Here is an 18325-nt window from a genome sequence, read left to right as displayed (position 1 = left end):
CTACTGTCTTGATAGTTTCTCATCTAAACAAATATACTGGGTTGTAAGGCTTTGGCACTAAGTTGATCTTTCTGATACTAAACCACATGAGGTTATTGTGAAGATTAGATCTTAAATATGTATGTAAGAGCCTAACTCAGTGCCAGGCACATAACAGACATACAATACATGGAAGCTACTATTGGTACAAGGAGATGGTGCCACTTTTACTTTCTCAAAGAAATTTGAAAGCAATAACTCAAATTTATAAAATGTGTATTACACTTAGAAATAGGTCTCTCATTTTGACATAAGATCCACATGAAATTAACTATATTTACATGCATCATATGCTCACATAGCATTTGTAATTCATTGTTAAATTGTATTAACTGGGCAAAATGAAAGGACTAAATTAAGATAAATCTCACAAATATTTAAAAATAAACCAATACCCAATAGCTATTTTCAAAATACTATATGGGTAATAGAACTTCTTGATAGGTCCAAGATATTCAGTGTAAGTTTTGTTATGCTGTGACTGTCAAGAGTCTTTTCTTCTTTTTATTGATTTCAGAGAGGAAGGGAGAGGAAGAGAGAGAGAGAAACATCAATGAGGAGAGAGAATCATTGATTGGCTGCCTCCTGCATGCCCCAGTGGGGATTGAGCCCACAACCCGGGCATGTGCCCTGACCGGGAATCGAACTGTGACCTCCTGGTTCATAGGTCAACGCTCAACCACTGAGCAACACCAGTTGGGCTGTCAGAGTCTTTTTTTTTTTAAAATATATTTTATTGATTTTTTACAGAGAGGAAGGGAGAGAGATAGAGAGCCAGAAACATCGATGAGAGAGAAACATCGATCAGCTGCCTCCTGCACATCTCCCGCTGGGGATGTGCCCGCAACCCAGGAACACGCCCTTGACCAGAATCGAACCCGGGACCCTTCAGTCTGCAGGCCGATGCTCTATCCACTGAGCCAAACCGGTTTCGGCCAAAGTCTTTTTATTCATACTCATGGGAAAATAAAAACTGAAGAATCTAGATAGCCTGAAAGAGGATTTTAAAAAAGAGAGAAACACATAGCTAAAGATTTGAAATCATAGATCAAGACTTGAAACCAGGATATGGAAATCAAGTGGCAGATTTAATATAATAAAATGTTCATCAAAAGAAAGACTCATGGGGATGCCTCTAAGGTCAAGTTCAGATATACATCCTGCCACTTCAATCAGAAACCCTGCCACTACTTAAACTCAAAGATTACTTGCTTTTAGGTCAGGTGATTCCCTGCCCTACACAAGAAACTTATTACAAGTCTGGACTACAAGAAAGGGACAGCAATGATATATGTGTGCTAGGGGGTGGGAGGTGAGGTGGTAAAGTTTGAACAGCGGGGAAAGAAGTGGTTCTCATCTATGGAGTTCTCATGTTACCAGAGCAGTGCTACAACTTTCTGTGCGACTTCCTGTAAAAAAAAAAAAAAAAAAAAATCATTGCACACTGCATGATTTTCCTCACGTTTCTAGGGGCCTAAGTGTAAGGGTAATAAGAACTCTCTTCATTTCTATTAGTGTGAGCCAGGGACAGATGGATGGAAGGAAAGCAGGACAGACTTCCTGAGAATTTACAATGTGCCTTATATAAAAGGAGGCATCATTTAATCCTTAAAATACCTCCTGATTAGGTATTATTAGCACTACCAATACATACAGAAAAAAAAACAGACTCAGAAGTTTAATCAACTTGTTTCAAGTCTTCCAGGCCTCTCTGACTCTAAGAACACAACATCCCCTCTATATCAGTATCCTTCAAAATAATTTCCCAGAAAAAGTCAAGAGGGAGGAATCTTTTAAAGTGACAGGAGAGCAGCTAGGGAACAAATTGCTTGAATCAATAAGCTAGATCATTTAATAACTAGTTTATACAATTACTAATTCCTAAATACAGCAGGTCCTTGAATAATGTTATTTGGTTATAACGTTGATGAGATACCCTAGAAACTTAACTCTTGTTTATATCCAGTAGCCTAGGGTAAAATTGGTTTCATTACATGTTTCACTTAAAGTCACATAATCTATTGACAACATTCTTAGTATGTGCCTTTTGATGCAATGCTATCTTTCCTTCATTTGAAAATTTCCTTTTTTAAAAAACCATCTTTTACTTTAGAAAAGAAACAAATTTAATTTTTTAAAAATCCGCATTGCATTAAGTAACAAACATGTTCTGATTACATCTTTTCAGACAAGGGCTGACCTAAACTCTGTGCTTTCAACCATGGTAAAGGTGATTTTTCAATTCCAGGCTTACTTAACCTAGTAAAAAGATGTATTATTGCAGAAGCAATAAGGGAGGGTGACAGAAAGAGAATGAGAGTGGTAAAGAGGCAGGCAGTTATTGAAAGTGCATGTGTGGGCAGACAGTAAGAAACTTTTTTTTTGCCTTTTTTTTTTTTTTGCTATCAATACGTGAACAATAAAGGTGAGTAAGATGGCTCCCAGTAAAACCATGAAGCCTTCAAGTTTGAGTCTAGCACTGCCAGCTTCTCCTCCTCACTCTTCAGTAGCATTCACCCAATTTTCTAGGTCTCAATACCTTCTTCTTTCACACCTCCCACTAATCCAAACAGGACAGAATGATACCCTCTTTTACACTTGGAATGAAACTCCTCCCTATCAACTTATTAACATTTCCAGGGCTTAGAATAATTATGGAATGAAAGGTTTCACCTCCTATGTAGGGACTTCAGGCCTATTACAGTGCGAGAGTTAATTTTTATTGTCCCTAAAAATCACATTTCCCCCCTGATGTTAGCTTTCATCATTATAGGCTACCTGGAGTCCAGGAGTGGAGCAAAAACATCAGTTGAGTGTCTGAGCTAGCCTATTTCTTTCTCAACCTAATAATTCACTTCCCATACCTCTGCTCCAAGACTCCAGATGCCAGGGGTATGAATCTGCTCCTTCTCTCCTCGTAATAATGCCTATGCCAATGCTCTCATCTGAACTGTCATCCTTTCTATCCACTACCACTCATTATTGGGAGCTATGCTAGTTGAGTTGCAATTTCCAAACAGTCATGACTTTTGGTACAGAGCTCCTGTTGCTTAAAACTCTCTAGCACTCAAGGCACCTGAAGAGAGGATGGGGAACAGGTAGCAGAAATAGATGGCAAGGGATATGGGGAAGGAATGGCAGGGATGGGAGGGAATTACAAAGAGAATCTCAGCCTCCAGTCATGTTAGGTTGCAAGCGAGACTCCAACGAATAAGAGCTTATCTTTTACAATGTGCGACAGGAACACTAATGTGTACATCATGTTAAAGATGATAATCACACATGGAGGAAAAGTCAACATTATTTAAGTTTCTCATTACCAGTAATAAAGTAAAAAGAGCTAAACAAAACTCTTGCAAAGTGTTGCATCAGGTGTGAGGCTGGACTTGAGCTCTAAGATGGATTCCTTCACAGATTCCTCCTGTGTGGTACTGATTAAAGGGAACTAGTATCTGCTCTGGGACGTGCTTTGGGACTGAAGGAGCATATGACACACAGGTAAGAGAACTCAAAGATAAAAACCCCAAATGAGAGCCCTCAATATGTGGAGACACTAAGACAGCTAGACACAAAAGGCCAGTGGTTCAGTACCAAGGTTGAAGGGGGTCTGCTCTACACAGGTCCACCTGCCTTGTTCTATGTAACCTGGACAAGTGACTCCTACTCTTGGTCCCAATCTCAGTGTTGGTGCCCCCCCCCCCCCCCCATTTTAAAAGTGGGAAATCTATAAGCCTCAGATAGGCTACCCACTCAACGTTCCAGAGACAGGCGCTGAACTGTTACTTGACTTCTTGGAGACAAATGTTAAGACTTTCCGGAATTCCTCAAAAAGTAAGATTATTACACATATGGGTTTTATTTTCTGTAAAGGCATGTTCATGAAAACAAAATTTCAAGGTCATCTTAAATACAACTGTTGAAAGCAATAAGTATTTTCACGTTGTAAAACAACATTAAACTATCAGGTTCTTTAGTTACTCTGAGTAATTAATTCAAGGAATCAAAATTGTTGAACAAGTGGTACCAAAAATTCCTGTAACAGGATAGAAGAATCCAAAACCAAAGATTTAAATAAAAGTGTGACTGCTAATTGGTTTTAAAATATTTTAACATTTTATTTTTAAAATCAGTATTATATAGCCCTGGCCAGTGTGGCTCAATTGGTTGAGCCATGTCCCATGCACCGAAAGTTCAGTGGTGTGATTCCAGTCTGGGCACATGGGGTTGCAGGCTCCATCCCCAGTAGGGGTGTGTGCAGGAGGCAACTGATGAATGTTTCTCTGTATCATTGATTTCTTTCTCTCTCTCTCCCTTCTCTCTCTAAAATAAAAAATAAAAACACATAAAAAGTAAGTAGTATGTAAAAAAGTCAACAAAAACGGTCTATTTACCAGACTTTCAGGTGGAAGCTTAACATATACTTTGCAAAGTAAGCTTTTAAACTTGGGAAAGCAATTAAAAGGTTATTCTTCAATAATTGTTACATGAATCCATTTATCTTTGGAAGAATAAATATTTAAAATTAATGGCTACATCAAAATAAAAAGCTTCTGCACAGCTAAGGAAAACATCAACAAAATGAAGAGGGATCCCACTGTATGGGAGAACATATTTGCAAATGATACATCTAATATGGGATAAATTTCCAAAATATATAAAGAACTCATATAACTTAACAAAAGGAAGATAAATAATCCAATGAAAAAATGAGCAAAGGACCTAAATGGACACTTCTGCAAAGCAGACATGCAGATGGCCAAGAGACATAAGAAAAAATGTTCAAAATCACTAATCACCAGAGAGATGCAACTTAAAACGACAATGATGTATCATCTCACACCTGCCAGAATGGCTAGCACCAACAAATCAACAAACAAGCGCTGGCGAGGATGTGGAGAAAAGGGAACCCTAGTACACTGCTGGTGGGAATGCAGACTGGTGGAGAATAGTATGGAGTTTCCTCAAAAAATTAAAAACAGAACTGTCATTTGACCCAGTGATCCCACTTCCAGCAATCGGAAAGAATACATGCACCCCTATGTTCACAGCAGAGCTATTTATAATAGCTAAGATGTGGAAACAGCTCAAGTGCCCATCAGCAGATGAGTGCATAAAAAAAGCTGTGGTAGATTTACATAATGAAATACTATGCAGCTGTAAAAAAGCAGGATCTCTTACCCTCCGAGACAGCATGGAGGAACCTGGAGACTATTATCCTAAATGAAATAAGCCAGCAGAGAAAGACAAGTACCACATGATCTCACTTACATGTGGAATCTAATGAACAAAATAAATTGATGAACAAAGTAGATCCAGAGACATGGAAGCATGGAACAGACTGATGAACCTCAGAGGGAAGGCAGGAAGAGAACTTATATGCGTATATGCATAACCTATGGACAGAGACAATAATATGGTGAAGGCCTGCAGGGAGGAAGGGCGGGGAGTGTTAGAGCAGAGTGGAGGGGGCCAATAGTGTCAAAAGGGACATCTGTAATACTTTCAACAAAAATAAATTTTTAAAAAATAAAAATAAAAATGACCACAGAGACTTTCAACTCTCATCTCCCTGCAAACCTACTTCTCTGTTCTTTTATCCCCTGTGATAGAGAAACAAAGACTAGCATTTTTAATTTCAATAAAATTATATTGGTGCTGTTTCTTCAGTTAAAGCAGTGGTTCTCAACCTCTGGCCCTTTAAATACAGTTCCTCATGTTGTGACCCAACCATAACATTATTTTCGTTGCTACTTCATAACTGTAATGTTGCTACTGTTATGAATCGTAATGTAAATATCTGATATGCAGGATGGTCTTAGGCGACCCCTGTGAAAGGGTCGTTCGACCGCCAAAGGGGTCGCGACCCACAGGCTGAGAACTGTTGAGTTAAAGTAAATGACATGGTTATATTTGGACTATTTGTTTATTAATGAGTTCCATATGAACTCATCAACTTTCATTAATTTACTTTGTAATTCAGTTTATTATTAAGCTATCTATTTCTGGTCTTTAAAAAGAACTAAACACAAAATCAACATATAAGTGGGTAAAAAGAAATTCATGTCTCCAGTCAGTGCCATCTATGAGGGGCCACTTTCTAAAATCATCTAAATACTGTAACAGATATTTTATTGCTGGCACTGCTATCTGAATTGCCAAACAAGCCCCCACAAAAAGGTACCATTAATGAGCAATAACTTAGTTACCAGTGATATCATAAATTATCAATTAATTCACTCAACAAATAGTGCCAGGCACTCTGCTAAGTGCTGGAAATATAATGAACAAAATAATTCCTGCTCCCATGCAGTTTACCGCATGGTAAGGGGAACACATATCAATCAGTCATATAATGGAGTATAATTACAAAGTGAGACTAAGGTTATAATGGAAAAATACAGTGTAGTAAAAGAATCTGATCTAGATTGGCACTGGGCATCAGAGAGGGCTACCCAGAGGAAGTGATGCTTGAGCTGAGATCTGCAGGACTAGGGTATGCATGTGTGTGGTGTGTGTGTGTATGGGTGTATGGGGGGGGGGGGGGGGCGTGGAAGAGGGCTTGTGAGGATTTCAGGCTGAGGGGACAGCATGTGAAAGGGCTTGGGGTTAAGGTGAGTCACGGTTGAAGTTGAAGGCAAGCCAGTGTGTTTAGAGCACAGGGGGTCAGGGGTACTGCGATAAGAAAATGATGGAACATCTTAGAAAGTTTTAAAACAGCAGGAAAAGGACCTCCACAATTACAAAGGTTCTAGTGGGGTATGAACAACGTAATGCTTGTAAGAGTCTTGTAAATTGTAAAGCAACCCATACTGTTTGCTAGACTATTGGTTCCATTTGTTTTCTTAACAAATTTTTGGTCTGGATGCCAATTAATAACCAAAAGCAGAACAGTCAAAACTAGAACCCCAGTGTTCCAATCCAGTGTTTTGCCCCTATACCACATGACTAAAAATTTCACCATTTATATCCTTTAATTCCAATTATAAGTATTTACTATGTGCAAGGCGCTTTATTTACACTGACCCATTTAATCCTCAATTCTAGAAAGTTCTATTATTGTCCAGATGAGGACAGTAAGGCTCAAAAACGTTAAGTAACTTACCCAAAGTCACACAGCTACTAGTAAATGCTGACACTGTTAACCAACACAGTAATTAGCTTTGGCTTAAAACATTTTGTGTGTGTGTATGTATATATGGGGATGAGAGAGGGAGAAAACAGAACTTGTGTATAGAAGCACATTCACACGTTTTAGTCATCTCTGTATTCCAGTCTGGCACCTAATTCCTGAGGTATTCAGGGGCCTGCAAATACCTGATGAACTCAAGACGGATATAAGGGGCTGACAAAGGATTTGAATCTGTGATTTTCTGAGGCTTTCCCCCCAAGTCATATATTTATCAGCAATTCATTTATGGCTGTATTTTCCTCGACTCTTTCTTTTTCATTGTTAAATTGAAGATTTACTATTACCTTTGTCATATTTCACAGACTTTAGCCTGGAGATAGAGTGATAGTACAACAAACTAGTTCTAACCAATTTATAGCCTGTTCCCAATCATACCAAATGCTTTCTTTCCTTCCTGGGCCTTTACACCTGTGGTTCGTTTCGTTTCTTTCCTTTCTCTCTTTCTCTCTCTCTCTCTCTCTCTCCCCTCCTTAGGTTCCTTGGTTCAAGCACCACCTTACAGAGGCCCTCTCTGAACACCCAATCTAAATTTGTCTCCTCATATCTTCTTTAATTCAGTTTCATTTCTTTTCTGGAATTTGCCATTCTCTGAAATCGAATTTTTATTTGCCTATTCATCCCCATCCCCAATTCTAAGAGGGGAGAGAGGCCTTGTCTAGCTAGTTCTCTGGATGTATCCCCAGTGCCCCCAAACTAAGCAAACAAGCATTTAATCAATGAATGAGAAGAGAATTACCTGATTCACCTGTGTTCTCTCAAGCCCTCAATACATTTAAGCTTTCCATTCCTGGCGCTTCTACACCCGATTTCCAACAATAACACCATTTTTACATCACTCTGGGGTTCACAAAGTAGCCTTGACTCCATTTTCCGAGTAGAGCACTCAACAGTCCTGAGAAGGGAGGTCCGGCCTGGCAAGAACGCCCATTCTCCCCGTTTTATAATCTATGAAGTTGAGCCTCAAGATTCGCCCGCGGTTGCGCCGGAAATACAGGAAAGAGCCCGGCCCTGAACGGTGTCCAGCCTGCGAAAAGCCTTCCCCACGAGTCAGCGACGTGGACTCAAGATGCTTCGCCGCCTTTATCACTGCTGCTCTGCATCAGCCATCCTGGACGCGCTCCAGGCCCGGGGAAACCGCGCGGCTCCTCGCTGGTTCTCGGGTGCTCCCGGCTCCCGCCCAGGCCGCGCCCCCATGACCCTGGAGCCCAAGCTGCGCCCCGCCCCTGCTGCCGCCCTGCCAGGATTCCAGCGCCCCGCGGGGACCGCCCTCTCCCGCCCGAGCCAATCAGCAGAGCTTCGGAGGAAGGAGCGCAGGTCCCGGCCCTCCAGTGTGGGCACCAATTGGTCGGCAGAGCCGTCGCTCACGAGGCGGCACTCCGTACCCGCCTGCCACACTCCCCTTCAGAAAAAACGGCGGTTGGGCCGAGGCGGCCGCCAACGGCACACGAGGAGCGGAGGGGCGAGGAGTCAGGGAGTGAGGGAAGGAGGGACCACAGGGATGAGGAGGCTGACAAGGAGGAGGAGGGAAGTCCGGCCCAGCCAGAGCCCTCTCCATCGGGAACAAAATGGCGGCGCTGGCGAAGGGCCAGCTGTGAGGCGGGGCCGCGGCCATTCCCCCTCTTCTGTCCCCACCCTCGCGCCGGCCAGGCCGGTCAGGGGGGGCCCGCTCGCTGCTCCCGGCGCGGGCGGGGAGGGGAAGGGAGCGGCCCGGCCCACTATGCAAAGCGTCCCGCGCCGCCGCTGCCGCCCCGTGGCAAAGGTAAAAAGGTCGGGTTCAGCCGCCGACACGGCGCCTCCATGTCCGCGCGCCAGGCCCGCCCCCTCCGCCGCCGGCCCGACCCCGCCCCGGCCCCTTTTTCAATTTTACCTCAGGATTTGGCGCCAAAGCGGCTTCGGAGCAGGTCCCGTGTCTGCGACGGGCGGCCCCCGGCGCGGAGGGCAGGGCGTGGGGAGGCCGGGCTCCCGGCGTCGGCGGATGGCGGGAGCCCGGGGCCGCAGGCTCGTGGGGCAGCGGACCCGAGACGAGACGCCGAGGTAAAAGCGGGGGCGGGCCCGGGGGCGCCGCCGGGGTCGCGGGGAAGGGGGGGTTTGTTATTGTTTTTGTCAGTGAAAGGTCAGAGTTCGTGACCCCGGTGCCGCTGCCGCCGCCGCCCGCGCGCTGGTAGGAGGAGGGCGAATGTTCTTCTTCCTCTTCCCAGCGCCAGCCTCGCTGCGGCCGCGGGGGGCGGGCGAGCACGCGATTGGCTGAGCCGCGCGCGCGCACCGGAACGCCGCGGCCGGCACTGCTTCCTCCGGCCCCTGGCGGGCCGGGCGACGGCGGCGGCGCGGGGCGGATGCTTGGGGCTGCACTGTCGGTCCCGAGGCCTAGAGACGGGACTCGGTCGACACTGCGGTCAGACGAAAATGGAACTTAAACGGCGCGGCCGCCACTGTGCTTAGGGTAAAGGGCCGGTTGGTCGTCTTAAAGACCTGGGGACGCGGGACCCGTTATTCAGGTGCAAGCACGCTCCTCGGGGGAACGGAGCGGAGGCGGGGCGGGGGCTGCGAGCCTACCGGCCAGGCGGGGACTGTGTTCCGGCCGTGACCGCCTCCGCCGAGGCCTCCCGCCGAGCTGATTGAAGCAGCAGTCGCACCGCAGAGCGACTGTAGGTCGGAAGGGGGTGGTTTATTGCGTGGGTTTGGGCCCTACTGCACATATACGACTTTTTAATGTAGGTTTTAGAGGTCCGAGGATGCACCAGCTTCTGGTAGTATCAAGTAAAAGTGTTGAAACCCTTCGCTACCTATTATTTGGGGTCTTTTAGTGACCGTGTGATCCACATCTTGAGTCTGTGCTCTTCCCCTCGCGGTTTGGAGCTTGTAAACGGCGGTACAGAAGGATATGCGGCCCTGGCCGTGGGTGTGGCTCATGCTGACAGCGGCCTCCCAGGCACCTGAGAGGTCGGGCACGTGCAGGGGGCAACCAATGGATGTTTCTTTCTCCCTCCCCTAAAATAAGTAAATCAATAAAATCAGTAAACATATCTTCTGGTGAGGATTAAGAAAAAAAGAAGTATATATAAAGCAACTCTTTGCAAAATAGGTTAGATAGAGAAAGGAAGTTGCTTCTCTTGACCTTGTGAATCCCTTAGATATTTCTCTTAATTTATGGTTTTGACTTACTTTGGAGGGTGCAGACCACTGAAGTGTTTAGGCTGGACTCTCCTCGATCATCATTCTTTGTAGGCCAGTGATCCTCTGCTGATTGATTGGTTTTCTTGCACTTTTCTTGTCTATTAGGAATGAATACTGTCTCCAAGATGGATAGGTTAATCTTTTAAACAGCCATTTGGGCTTTTATCACGTTGACCCCAACTTTGAGTATTTTGTCCTTAATCTTATAATATTTCTATTTGATAGGAAATGCTTTAAACACATCGATTTTCCCTTCTTCCTTGTTGTCACCTTGCAAGAAAGTAAGTGGGCAAAACAATTAAATTCTGTAATTTCATGGTAACATATTCCTGAAGCTGGAAGGGGCCTCAAGAGATGATATGGTCAAATCCTCTGTGGCAGGAAGATTTCACAGGAGAGAAGGATAAGGACCAGAAAGTCAAGTGATAGGCCTAAGGTAACAGTATTGTAATGGGCCATGCTTGTAACCACGAACTGCTTTGCAATTTTGTGTTCTTTTTCAAAAATTAAGTTTTTAATATTAAGTATTGCTTCTAGATAGAGTGTAAAAATTCACCCTTTGGTGAATTTTGGGGTTTTAATTGCAAACACATAATTGTACTAGATTTTGAAATGAATACTAAATAATAATGTTTATAAGATGGTGTATATTTCCAATGCCCAGATGCTACCAGTGTAGTAAGTGAAGCCAGGACTCCGATCTGGTTTGACATTAAGGTTTATGCTATAAACTATGCTGCATCAGTGTGCCCTGTTTATAATAGTACTCAGTAAATTTTCAGTTAAAGGTTAGTTGTTTAATATTAATAATCTTGACCCACTTGAGCAGTTTTTCTTCTCCTGAAAACAGATGCACATGTAAACACAGATAGCAAATAATACCAGCAGGTAACAGACCTCTGCAGCTGCGGTTGGCACTGCCATAGTGCCATATTTCGCTCTATTGTGTTTTTGCTAGAAATCTTTTTAATAAGAATTCCCTTTAAATAAGAACTCTTTGTAACACTTGATGGATACTAAATCACAAAAATTATTCAAGTTGTATTATTCTATATAATAAAAGGCTAATATGCAGAACAGCTGGTCTCTATGATGCGCACTGACCATCAGAGGGCAGATACTCAATGCAGGAGCTGCCCCCTGGTGGTCAGTGCGCTCCCACAGGGGGAGCGCTGCTTAGCCAGAAGCTGGGCTCATAGCTGGCTAAGGATGTCCGACTGTTGCGGCATCGTGGGGAGCAGGCCTAAGCCTTCAGTCGGACATCACCCAAAGGCTCCCAGACTGTGAGAGGGCGCAGGCTGGGCTGAGGAACACACACACCCCCTCCTTCCCCCCAGTGCATGAATTTTGTGCACCAGGCCTCTAGTACTATACATATTTGTTGTTAACCCTCACCCAAGGATATTTTTTCCTCATTGATTTTTTGAGAGCATGGAAGAGAGGCACAGAGTGAGAAACATCAATGTGAGAGAGACACATGGATTGGTTGTCTCCCAAATGTGTCCCATCTGGGTGGGGATCAAATCTCAATTCAGGTCCTTGCCCTTGACTGGGAATCAAACCCTCAACCCTTCAGTGGGAGGACCAACACTTGTCACTGAGCCACATTGGCCAGAGAGTCAAGAACCCTTTATTTTAAAGGTTGAGAAAGCACTGTTGATACAAATGTGGATATTTCCTAATAATTGACAGTGAGAAAAAGTATAGCTAGCCCTGGCCATTGTGCTAAGTGGTTTGAGTACTGGCCTCTGCATCAAGGTGCACAAACCTGGATTACAGATTCCATCTGACTGGGTCCTGGAGGCAACCAATCGATGTTTCTCTTGTTCTCTCTTCTTCCCTCCCTCCCTTCCTCCCTCTCTAAAAATCAATGGAAAAAATATCCTCTGGTGAGGATTAACAAAAATAAATACATACATACATATATACATACATAAATAGTTCTTGACTGGAGAATTGCCAGGCCCCCAGTGGTTCTGAAGCAATAAGCTTTGGGTGGGGCCTGGCATCAGCATTTCTGCTGAGCCTGAATCACTGACCTAATTTCAAAAACATTAATTGGCTATAAAACAAACAAAACAAAACTTTTTGTTTCACCTTTTGAAATGCAGGTTAGGATAATTTTTCTTTTTAACTACTTGACCATGCCTGAAGATTATTCATTTACAGGGTCAGGGGACTCCTTTGGAGTGATAACATATCTGCCCTTGTGTGGCACCTACCCGGACTATGAGCTCTGTATCAAGATGTGCCTTGTCCTTCTCTATCTCAGCCCTTAACATGGTTCCTAGTACAAAGTGATATGAAGTGGACATTATTGAAAAAATGCTTTTCCCAGCAACAGTATATAGCAGTATTCATATTGTCCCATCTTTTTTGTTTTGTTTTTACAGATGAATTCCATGAAAACAAGTTTTGGAGGCTTCTGGCTCCTTGTACAGTGGTCTGTGATGAGACCCATGTGTTCCCTCTGTGGTCATCTGGGAAGGTCTTTTTTTTTTTTTTCCTTACACACACTTAACTAGGCTGTTCTGCAGTCAATCATTAATTGACTTGCCTTTAAACTTTTAGAGGGCAGGTACTACTATATCATGAAGTTTCATTTTGTACCTAGCACAGAGTAAATAAACATGTTTTGCCATCCAAGGGTATTTTAAATTTGCATTTAAAAGATAAATGTTGAGCTCTGGCCAGTATGTTAAGTGGTTAGAGCATCAGCCTGTAGACTGAAGGGTCAGGGGTTCAATTCCAGTCAAGAGCATGTACCTTGGTTACAGGCTAGATCCCTGGCTCCGGGTCAGGGTGCATGCAGGAGGCAACCTATCATTGTGTCTCTCTTACATCGATGTTTCTCTCTGTGTTTCCCCTTCCCTTCCACTTTCTCTCTAAAAATCAATGGAAAAAATATTCTCAAGTGAGAATTAACAAAAAAAAAATGTTGAGTCGATGAAAATCAAGTTTTGATTAAATGAGAGTTATAAATGCACTAAGTTACTATTATCAAGGAGAGATTTATTTACTGGTAAGGGTATTGCTTTTGTGATAGCATTAATAATAGTTTTCCTTTTTTTTTTTTTTCTTAAATGACAGCAATGGGCACTTATAAGAGGCGGACCAGAGAGGATATGTCTACTTGTTTATCGTAGATTAAAATCATAGACGAAACAGTGGATCTGACAAGCACGCGCAAACCAGGTCCAGACATTGAAATATTCAATCCATCATCTACATCTTGTAAATAATAAATCCACTGTGGTTTACATACAATGTTTAATGCCCGACAAATTAATTCAAGATACTGGTGGAGATGTTGAACCAGAACCATTAGCCCTCCATCCTCATTGACTTCCCTGGACCATTCTGTTTCTCCTCTCCTGTATTGTCCTGAATGTAGAGGAAACTCCTCTATAGCTTCTAAACAATCCAGTGCACTTACAACCACAAGTTTAAATAGAGATTCTGACACCGGGCATACAGCCGGACAGAGATCAGACGATCTATAAGGTTTGCAACAGGTCTCCCCTAGATCAATAGAAATATCATTTTCCATCAAACATATGGTGTGAAACCCTCCACAAGGCCCCTTAACTGAAAATACATCATCGAGTGGCTTGTGAATTGCGCCAGCAATTACTCCTGCATGATCATAATAGAATCTTGCAGATTGAAGGGTGGCAAGTGATAATTGTGTCAGGAGGTTTGCAGAAACTGCTCCACACAAGTCTGCACATTCTGCTTGTTCAGTAACAGTAGGATCACCCATAGTGTGTACCACAACCTTTGTAACATGACAAACATCAACAATTACTTCAACAGGAGTATCTTTGGAGACAACAATAAGTTCAACCCTTTTGTAAGCAACTAAAGCCTTAAGCAAATGGGAAAGATGCCAAAACTGAGATAAGGAAATTGAATGAATAGTTGAGTGCATTTGGCAACTTACTCCTCTAATAAAAGACACCATCTCTTTCACATCACTTCTCCATTTTCCTGCCTTAAGCGGCTTAAGCATCCTGATAAGGGAGTCAATATCTGGTGATGAAGAAACTTCACGCTCGATCTTGTCGAGCTTCATTCTCCTCATAACCTTCATTACTTCTGGGACTGGAATGTTAATCCAGCAAGCAATAACTTTGCAATGAGAGCATTTTGTAATGTTGTCCCTGCAGGCAACAACTTGCTTAAAATTCCAATTTTTGATGCAGGGTCAAATATTTGATTCCCGTCTGATAATGAGAACATGACATTGCATGTTCATCGAAGTGTAGCAGAGGATGTTGGTATGTATGCAACTACCTTTAAGTAGGATGACACCGGTCTAACCAAACTCCTTCGTAGGCTGCCTGCATACCAGAAAGATACCATTATTAGGTGTCCTGGTAGAGGTGCTAAATGGCTCAGCGAAAATCTCTCTAAATGACGTGGTGATTGGCTCGAGTCAAGTAATGAATCTAACTCACAGGATTTCTGGTATAGTGACATGAAAATTTCTACTCCTAGCTTAAAACCTGCTGCAACAGCTGGGTCTCCATACCAGCTAGTGCAGCGGTTCTCAACCTGTGGGTTGAGACCCCTTTGGGGGTCAAACGACCCTTTCACAGGGGTCACCCTAAGACCATCCTGCATATCAGATATTTACATTACGATTCATAACTAGCAAAATTACAGTTACGAAGTAACAACGAAAATAATTTTATGGTTGGGGGTCACAACATGAGGAACTATATTTTAAGGGCTAGAAGGTTGAGAACCACTGTGCTGAAGAATGATCTATTGGAATCCCCTTATACATGGGAGGTCTTGACAAGGAAAAGAAGTCGTCTTGGATTTCTCTTGTGCAACCTGAGCATGCAAGTGTAAGGTAAGTTTTATTTGCAAGGATTCCGAAGTGTAATTGGGAAGATAACAAGTTAAGTCCGTGTAAGAAAGCGGCTTGAAATGGATGGTATAATCGTTTTGTGATTTGGCAAAGTCAGTCATGTAGTTTGTGGTAAAACCTACATGTGTAGATAGAACGTTCAAGCTACCAGCAAGTCCAGCTCGATCATCAGAGGCCTGGGAGCCTGGGAGTAAGGGTGCCACCCATTATTACAGGAAGATCAGGTGTGTGGACACCTTTTTCACTCAACAAAATAGATGGTAATCTTGCTAAGTGTTGTCCTACAGCACCCTTGATTTTAATCCAGTCACAAATTGATATTAAATCTTCTGCCATCTTGCCAATGCGGCCTTCTGGTAGTCCCGTAATTGCACCTCTGTTTATTTTCACAAATGTTCGTGAGCCAATGTGAAGAGGGCGTTTTCCTCATACCATCCACTCCCTTGGAAACAAGTTGTTATCCGGTCGAAATATTATTGATTGCGCAACCTCAAGCTCAGATACTGTTTCTCTTAATGCAAATTGTTCAGCAATGAATGGCATAGTTACCCCATGAAGTTCACACCCCCATGTTGCTATCCACAATTTATTAGCTCCTTCAACACTACAGGGAGTTAAGTAATCAATGATGTTTAATCCTCTTGTATTAGGAGCTAAGATACTTCTTATGAGCTGATCTTTAAATCTTTTGCTTTCTTCTGTAATGGATTTCATTGACTTGCTTTGACTGATTCCGATTACTGTGCTTGATTTTTGGAATTTATCCAACATGGATAAGCCATATGCCGCATTGCTCTTAGTGAATAAGTAACTCATTAACTTCAGGTATTTCGGTTCCATATTGAATAAGTCATATTGTGGCACACACGTGACGTAAGAAGATAAGCTTAGCCTGTTCAAGTGTCTTTTAATATCACTGATTTCTTCATGTACATCCTTCAATTCTTTGAAACCATTGTCTATCTTTTCCTCAAGAGCTTTAAGTTGTGGTCCAGGTGACTCAGAGGGTCTCTTCAGCACCTCCACCAGTTGGAGCAGTGTGCTCCGGATGCTACACCCTGATTCTGCCGACTGCGTTTGAGCCACTGACAACATCCCCTGAACTTGGCTGACAGTTAGTTTGTTCCATTGTCATCTGGTCCAGTGTTACAGACTCGCTTGTGGCTGCTAATTCCGTTATCTCCGTTGTCTCTGACTCCAAGATTATCTCCTTGCGAGATGTGCCTTCTTTGGCCTCTTTTCTGGCTTTCGTCCTCTCTGTTCGTGTTTTCTCTTGTAAAGACCTCCTCCTCCTCTGCTTTGCTCCAGCTCTCGTCGTCAGAGCTGAGCTGGACATCATCCTGATCACTGTCTAGCAATCTGTCAGCAATTATTTCGAGTGCCCTAATGAGGACTCTCAGCGACATCGTGTCATGTTTTTTATTGGTTACTGGTTTATGGCCTAGTCCTTAATTGCATCTGAGAGCTTCGGTTAACGTGAGCAATGCGGCTTCTAGGCTCACTGGCACGTTGCCTTGAACACTATTGGTTGCTTCGTTGATTTCTTGATCTGTGGCTCTGAAGACAGACTTCAACCCGTCAGCATCTGCAGAACTTAGCATCTTCTTTTTCATGGGAGGTTGTGCAACAGCATCCTCAACTTCTCGATCAGTCAGTGATAACAATGATTCTTTAGTAGATTTGTAATCATGGAATGTCCTGTCGATTCTTCTTTTTCTCGTGTTCTCGACCTTGCAAAGATAGGGAAATTGACCGGTACAAGCCTTTTGTGGCCAGGGAGCCGAAGAGCTTTAAGGTAGGGGAACATTGTATCCCCAAGTTGCTCTCGCAGGGCCTTCTCTGCATCCATAAAGGCTTTGATCTCGCTGCCAACACCTGGAAGCATGGACACTCTTGACAAGCCTTCATTCACAAATGCCTTCATAGTAAGGTAGGGCATCATTTCTGCATAGGATGAAATGAGGTTGATCTGTACAATGAATGCCTTCCCGGTAGGCCCTATTGTACTATGGTTCTCCATATTCAGTAATGAGCCAAGGATGATGGTGTCAAGTCCTTTGGAGGACAGCCAGGATGCAGCTGCTTTTAAATCAAACGTAGGATCTGTATCAACCACTGGTGGTTGGATCCCAGGCTTGACTGTAGAGTATAATGCACTGAATCATCTTCCAATTTGAGCCATGGGGTTTTGTTGAGGTTTGGGAATCATGTGGTACATGATACCCAGTGCGCATTTGATGATGCAATTCACAATTTCCGTTGTAGTCTTAGCTCCTGATGGAACCCAATGTTGTGAATTTCCGCGGTGTTGGGAACTCCTCTGTCTTCATGTATATAAGCATCAAAGGGTCTTCCATCTATCTCATATAACTGCGGGAAAACAGCAAAAAGGAACCCTGTGCCCACAGCAATGCTTCCTCCTGTTAGTCATGGGAACAATCGTGCTCGGGCGCATTACCGCAACGGTCGAAGCACTTATGACCAGCTCTCTAGACGGGAGGTGGATAGCCTTATCCTCTAGGTCCCTGATTTCCAGAGGCAATGACATTGTGTCCTTCCTTTTTATTTTCATAGGAAGGCTTAATAATTACCTTCATAAGTACTTACGTACATCTTTGTATCAATTTTTCTGTAATAGCTTATGCTTTATTGCTATATATAGTAATATTTTGTGAAACTTCTGTTTATATCATATAATTATGACATAAAATAAACTTTTAAACCTCCTATAATTGTTATTTGCCTTATTTGTTAAGACTGGAATCTGAACAGATATAATTGCAGAATACCAAATTGCATGTTCCTTACACTTACATGTTATCTTGTTTAATCTTCAAAATAATTATATTACCTTGCTTTTACAGCTTAAGAGGCTGAGATCTTAAACAGAGGCAGAAGCCCTAGCTGGTTTGGCTCAGCGGGTAGAACATCGGACCATGGACTAAAGCAGTGATGGCAAACCTTTTGAGCTTGGCGTGTCAGCATTTTGAAAAACCCTAACTTAACTCTGGTGCCGTGTCACATATAGAAATTTTTTGATATTT

General features: G+C 43.1%; 1 protein-coding gene and 1 long non-coding RNA gene across 11 annotated transcripts in view; one reads left to right on the top strand and one right to left on the bottom strand.

The window, feature by feature from the left end:
• The window catches only part of NR2C2 (nuclear receptor subfamily 2 group C member 2), an 83119-nt gene extending 73674 nt beyond the window's left edge, over nucleotides 1-9445 (bottom strand). For 5 of the 7 annotated variants that reach the window (XR_011473700.1, XM_070433558.1, XM_070433563.1 and 2 more), the window contains exon 1: nucleotides 7965-8383. The gene's annotated coding sequence lies outside the window, so the exon portion shown is untranslated. Of the gene's footprint in view, nucleotides 1-7964; nucleotides 8384-9095 lie in introns of those variants that run through there. The other 2 variants (XM_070433559.1, XM_070433561.1) reach the window with 1 other exon arrangement.
• On the top strand, nucleotides 8934-17971 carry LOC139022418 (uncharacterized). Of its 4 annotated transcripts, none has more exons than XR_011473704.1 (4): nucleotides 8934-8987; nucleotides 10628-10838; nucleotides 12796-12890; nucleotides 13493-17971. It is a non-coding gene; the product is annotated as an uncharacterized lncRNA (long non-coding RNA). The 4 variants fall into 4 exon arrangements; XR_011473702.1 differs by lacking the exon at nucleotides 8934-8987 and adding an exon at nucleotides 8996-9262; XR_011473701.1 differs by lacking the exon at nucleotides 8934-8987 and adding an exon at nucleotides 9526-9668.
• The last annotated feature ends 354 nt before the right edge of the window (nucleotides 17972-18325 follow it).

This window comes from Myotis yumanensis, unplaced genomic scaffold (genome assembly GCF_028538775.1).
Source record: "Myotis yumanensis isolate MYYU_CA2020_CCGP unplaced genomic scaffold, mMyoYum1.0.hap1 SCAF_14, whole genome shotgun sequence".
NCBI lineage: Eukaryota > Metazoa > Chordata > Mammalia > Chiroptera > Vespertilionidae > Myotis > Myotis yumanensis.
Note: the sequence above shows the minus strand (reverse complement) of the source record. Positions and strands in the feature narration are given on the sequence as shown.